Source organism: Mus caroli, unplaced genomic scaffold (genome assembly GCF_978045245.1).
Source record: "Mus caroli unplaced genomic scaffold, Mus_caroli_1 scaffold_19, whole genome shotgun sequence".
In the NCBI taxonomy this organism is placed as follows: domain Eukaryota; kingdom Metazoa; phylum Chordata; class Mammalia; order Rodentia; family Muridae; genus Mus; species Mus caroli.
Window position 1 is genome coordinate 25,874,096 of NW_028227274.1, and position 6,814 is coordinate 25,880,909.

Genomic DNA, 6,814 nt, shown 5'->3' on the forward strand with positions numbered 1-6,814 from the left:
TTCTTATATTTCTAAATTCCAATATTCTAATACCTTCAAATTAAAAACATTTAAATATAATTGTAATGTATATGAATTTTTCTTTATATTAATTCACTATTAAAGCAACTTAATGTAGATTATAATTCTTAGAAAAATAGTTCTTAAGATAATTGTCTATTTGAATAGCTGGAGAATAAAACCTAAAAAAAAAAGTTTGTTCTTTAAATATTTTTAAAATAATTCAAAAGCTCTGAATGTAATAATAGTTTTTTCAAATAACCCAAGTGAAAAGCTAAAGTCCTAATTAAGAAACGATTTTATATACTTTATTACTGCATTCTAGGTTCTGTAATGACGATTTATTAGTTTTTGAGATTTTTTTCTCTAGTTCTTAAAACAGTTTACTTAACTTTTTTTGGTATTCAGTGCAACTGGATCTTATCATCATTAATCTAAATTGGAATTATTATAAAATTTTTGGAATGATGATTAAAAACATCAGCACCTTGCATGCTGGTTTGATGGATTCTCTGCTGGATTACTTCATTTCCTAATTTCCCAGTTCTCAACATCTGTCAAACTAAATTTGCTACCAAATGGCCAAGACCCAAACAAGAAAATGAGAAACAGCAGCTGCAGCACAAGGACCCAAGAGGAGCCAAGATCTGTTCTGTCCCTTTGCTATTCATAGATAGAAGGATCACTTTGACAATGAGACATTTTATAAATTTTATTTATTCCTTAGCAATTTTATCATTTTGTATAACGTACTGGATCAAATCTCCCTGTCTCTTGTCTCTTATGCTCCTCTACGTCTTACTAAATGTCCCTTTCTTCTAAGTCTTCTTCCTAATTTGATCATGAAAGTGTTCTCTATCCATAGTACCTTGCCTCTTGTCCAACTTTAGAGACTAGATGCTATAATTAGTGAAAAGATTTTGTGTGTGTGTGTAGGTGTAGGTGTGTGTGTGTGTGTCTGTGTGTGTGTGTGTGTGTGTAGGTGTGTGTTCCTTCTATGCAGTTGTGCTCAGTGAGACAGGTGCTCTGAGACTGGAGATGAAGCCAATATAAGGAACATGATAACAAAAAAGAATGCTGTGGAAATTGTCTTCTCCCTCTAAAATCATTGGTGACACATTGTCCCAGCTATAGCAAAGAAGGAATTCTGTTATTTCTGTTCAACAGACCTATCTCCTATCCATCCTGCACAGCAATTACAGACTTTGAGCTCCCTACTCTAACACAAACACACTGGCTGTTGGGTCTCTTCCCAGTGTAGTTAGACATTTCCTTGCCCTTTAGATTGTTTTGGAAGCAACTCTCTGTTATGCTTCAGAAATAAGCTTACCCATGACATTGTATAGAGATCTTCTTCAATATTATCCCTGAAATTAACCCGATTCCTCTCTACTGAGAGGCTATCCTATCTCGTAGTTATTCCCTCGTAACATCTACATGGGCTGAATATCTCCTACCTGAAACACTAGGATCAGACATGTGTAAGATTTGCATCATTTCCCCCTGTTTTCTAAACATCTTCATATGCTGAGAGTAGATCTCAAACCACAATACAAAATGCATTTTAATTTTACAGAAGCTTTATAGACTCATTTGTTTGTGTATCTTTTCATTTATCTCTTTATTCAACAAATATTCCCTGAGCACTTATTGTATTTTGGTGTCAGTGTTTTGTTTTGTTTGGTTTGGTTTGGTTTTTAGTTTTTTGTTTTGTTTTGTTTTTTTTTATTTTTGTTTGTTTGTTTGTTTGTTTGTTTTGTTTTTTTGTAAGACTGGAGAATTTTGGTGCACAAAAGGCCAGAGGTCTGTTCTCATAAATGTTGTGCTCTAACAATGAAGATACATATACATGTACATAAGCTACATAAACACAGATACAGTCCTCAGTGCTGTGGAAGAGTAGAGTCTGGCAGTTGGAACAGGAGACTCTACTGCTCTGTGCATTAAAGGGTATTTGGCATCTGCTCAAAATTCCGAAAGAAGAAACGTTGCATCAATTGAGACTTCAACAGGAAATCATTCCAGATTTAAAAGAGTTATTTAGTAGCAGCATAGGAGCTCTGCATTGAATATATATTCAGTCTTGAGTAGCCCTTATTCTCTCTGCGTTACTGATTGTATGACGTTAAACTTTTGATGCTGTGCCTTCAACTCCCTACTTCTGGGACACCATCCCTGAATTATGAAAGCCTGTGTCTTCTGTATCCAAGAAATATACTATAACAATTAAGTTTCATTTTCATCCAAAGTCTGAGAATACTTTGTGGGGAGGCACAATATAGGAGAAAAGAGAAAACCAAGACATGAAGTAGACAGTTGTATACATCAGAATTGGCACTGGGTAAGAGTGCTAGAGTTGTAAGAACCTAAGTTTAAATGACTAAGCCCCTGTATAAAAATCAGGCCGTTTTTTTCACATAACACGGGCCTTGAGACACAGAAGACAAATGAATCTGTGGGTGAAACTGGTAAGCTTCAAGTCCAGAAAGTCTGTCTCAGAGGAATAAAGCAAATAGCAATAGAAGAAGAAAAGTATTGCTCCAGAACCTGCATGTGTGGACCTAGCCATATGAAGCTGCACACTGAAATGCATGGGTTACACACAGCACATGTACACATCCATAATCAAGTATGTAAAGAAATAAATAGTGAGGATTTCACTGGGACTGGATAATCCGAGTCAGTGTAAGAAGAATTGGGGAGAATTCACATCAGCAAGCTCAATGGAGAGAAAGGGGAGGGAAGGGTGGGGATTTGGGATAGCTCCTGATTTAGGATCTCATGTAGTTGAGGGATAGGCTACTGTGTGGAGTGATGGGAATGTCAGAGTGGTGGTATAAAGAATAACTGGTAATTCAGTTGGGGTAGACTGAATCAAAATGCCTATGAAACATCTGAGCAGAAGTTTCAATTATGTATTTGATAGAAAAATTGAAATTTATTCATATATATATATATGTATATGTATATACCATGTATATAACCGTGTGTGTGCGTCTGTGTGTGTGGGTGTGTGTGTGTATGCTTAACCTACACTTTAATGAGAATGGTTTTCTAAGTAACTGCATTTGTAGTCTGAGCTGTGTGGCATCAGGACTTTGTTTCCTGCTGTAAAGGCTTCCGGATGCCACTGCAGGACCAAATCCTCAGTGCTCGTGAGGCACAGGCTGGACAAGTTCTTTTCTGTGAGAAGTCCCTGTGACAGCTTCAGGGGCTAGATACATATCAAGTTTCAGCTTTGCCTGGACTAATGGATGTCCTTGTGAATTCGCGAGCTGTGTGTCTTCTGTAGTATGAGTATCTTGATTGTTTCTTTCCCCCAGGGGGTACACTTTTTTGTACTTGTTATCCGTGTAGAGGTGTGCACTTTATGAAGATTCTGGAGGTCTCCAACATTTTTTCATGATCTTTAGGTCTAGTGTGTAACACTTTATCTGGGATTCTTGATCTGGTAAATTTGTGAAGAATCTAATCTGTGAGATTCCACACCTTTATTCACAGCCTATACTCTGCCTGGAGGCCACTAAGCGCATAACCCAAGCAATAAGTGTAGTAATTTTTTTCTTTAGAGGTGGCACTCAACTGCTATGTCCAGTCTGAACATACCAGCATCTGGAAGAAGCAGAACTATATGTTGAGTGAAATATTAAAAAAATAAGGCAATTCACCCTACCACCGGCATGGTACCAGCGAACAAGCCAGTCTGTTTGCAGCCTTACAAACTCTGACTCAGAGGTATGAAACCTCTCCTCCTGGGTTGCTAAGTCCTCATGGTGGATTTTTGCCACCTTAGTCCCACTCTTCCAATTCCCAAGGCTGACTGGGGTTCCCTGCCACCATACTTTTCTCTGGAACTCAATTGAGTGACCGACCATGTTAGGAAAACACCACACAATCTTAGTTTAGAATCTTCAGGTAACTCAATCATTGGGCCCAGATACTAGCATCCCAATTCTGTAAGCTATTCTAAGTTATAAATTCTTGGGTGGCGAATCCCTGCAGATCTGCCACCTAAGCCAGAGGGCCTCTCACTACCTACATTGTGTCTCCATGCTCTCTCTCATCCAAAAGGAAGTATGTTTCTCCTGCCTCCCCCTAGAAGTCCTGCCTGCTCGCTGGGTGATTGGTTTCTTGAAATCTTTATTCATTAGGGGAAGGGTCTGTCTTAAGTATATATTGATTACACATATTATTTCGGGAAAATATGGTACACGTTCCAAGTACAAATTAAAAAGAACACAAATCTGTCATTTAGTAATTTTTAATGTAAAGATAAAAAGAGTTGAGGGTGGGTCTGCTGCTTTCTGAACCCCAAGATCTGGTTGCCTCTTGAGAAGTGAAATCTCGTGAATGCTGTTCAGCCGTTGTTGTGTAAACCTTGATCCCCAATTTGAAGCTCTTGTTTAATAAAAGGCTAGATCCTGTGATTGGGCAGTAGAGAAAGGCCAGATCTGAACACTGAGTGCGGATTCTCAAGAGAGACCACAGGGAGAGGTATAAAGAAGACTAAGAGAGGGGTCTCCATTAAGTGGATGAACCAAGAGCATGTGGCTGAGAGACGTACACCCTGAAGACAGACTGATGGAGCAAAAGCAGCCCAGGAGAGACTCAAACAGGAAGTCCCAAGGGGATTATGGCTGGGATGTAGATGAGCATATCATAGAATCTGCCCAATCTAGGTTTATAGTCTATAAATATGATACAAGGCTTTTGTAACTTTAATATAGACTAGCTACAATATAATTCTTTATAAAAAAGAACTTCAAATATTTTCCCCTTAAAACAGCATCATAGGAGAAAAATGTTTTCTTAGTTCTTCCCCTATGACAAAACCATTTTAACAAAGATTAATAAAAAGAAAGTGTACTATTACTTTGTTTATTTATTTATTTTATTCTTCGATATAATTTTAATGTACAGAGATCTTACCTCAACTTCTTGAGTGGCAGCCAGGCCATCTCCATGTTTATTTATTTAAGTATTTTTTTTTACCATAGATTCTTCAGGATTTAAAAACCGTTGTAAGCAAGACAAAACAGACAGAAAATCTGTGTTCACAGAATAGATACACAAAATTTTCTCGTTATTATTCCCTAAAACACATAGCATAAAACGTTTGTTAATAGCACTAGTGTAGTTTGAGTTACAGGTAAATTCAGATTACTTGACATTCCTCCATCAGACAACCTATAAACTCACGTCACTATCATCTTTCTTCTTGAAATAATGTGAAACAAAAGAAAACTGGATGTAATGGGAGTTTCATTTCCAAAGAAAGGACAGACAATCATATATGTCAAGAATAGAAATACATTTATACAAAATTTTGATAGGCCCTTTAGTTTTGTGATTTTCTAAATATATAGCATCACTAAGTTGGACTGTGTGAATGCGGCATTGTGCTCAGATCCTTTATTTTTTTTTTCAGGGTTACTCTTATTTTCCCCAATGCCTAGAATATTTTTCTCACTGATAACTTGTGCTAGAGCTTATCCTTATGTGCTAGTATCTTTGTCCAGACCACTCAAACACACATATGCTTGTTCAACGGTAAAGGACAAAATGTTATCTTTGTTTCAAGTCAGTCCATCTCAGTAGACCCACTTACATTATAGGAGTCTCCAAGATGTTGACAAGGAACCAGCTGTAAGGATTTCACACTCAAGATCTATTTTTAGCCAAGTCAGATTTATTTCAGTAAATGTTTTATGAGTATTTTTCTAGTTTATTTGTTTGTGAATGACTTGTGATAGATATGGTCATTTTTGACACCTTGAGTAGACTTACATAGTAAACAATAAGCTTATTTCCCCTTAAGAAATAAGAATGCCCTGTTTGCTGCTATATTTTAAAATTTGCACTTAAGTCAGTATGAATATCTTTAATCCTTAGGTCATGACAAGCTTCTGCCAAACTCTACTCATGGGTTTATGTCATCATGTCCTTCTTTTGAGTTCATCTCTCTCATGTGCAGCACTGAGTGAATGAATGTCTAACTATGTAAAAGAACAGTGATGGCCAGAAGTATTCGTTGGAAGGCTTGACAAATATTTTCTTTGTTTATCTGTTTTGAATTTATAAAACAGAAAACAGTTTGTATTTCTTCTTTAAGAGAGAACTCCAAGAATTTGATAAAGTTGAAATATTTGGGGGGAGGGTCAAGCAACCAGTCTAACATCCATAAGACATTTATTGAAAGCCAGGACTTATTGAAGACACGGTCAGCATAGGGAAACAGAAGTAGTGTTGGATTTAGGTCTTCTCTTTAGCAATACTGCTGATTCACAATTGTGAAAGAGTGTGCTCCCAGGTCCTAGGAGCAGCAACAGAAAGAAACTGAGGCTGAGTCCAGGATTACTGCTGAAGATCCTCACTAGAAATTGAGGATAAAACTGGGCAACAAGAAACTGCTTTGACTTTGTCATGTTGTAATCCAGGGATGCTTTTGAACTTAAGCTCCTATACACAAGACACAGTAATCCATGACACAAAGAGATAAACACATGATATTCATGATAGATGAATGAGCATGTAGATTTGCATAGTCATAGCCAGAGACTTGGGTGGTGGTGCTCTATCTTGATGAAATTGCCCTGCAACTCTGGTTCATTTACTTTCACTGTCTTAGAATAATAAAATTGATGCATATAAGACAATGTTTTTATCATCTCTCTTTAAAGACAAATGCAGTGCCTCAATGATTATATGTTGCTGTTGTTGATATAAATGCTACTGGTATGAAGATTCTTGAATGCATCCTTATGCGAACTTGGACACATGTGAGGACTTTTTTTGAAATTCATAGGTAAAAATG

At 37.0% G+C, this 6,814-nt stretch overlaps 1 pseudogene; it reads right to left on the bottom strand.

Moving 5' to 3' along the window:
• Positions 1 to 3,090: 3,090 nt before the first annotated feature.
• Positions 3,091 to 3,875, bottom strand: LOC147000235 (large ribosomal subunit protein uL30m pseudogene; annotated as a pseudogene).
• Positions 3,876 to 6,814: the final 2,939 nt, after the last annotated feature.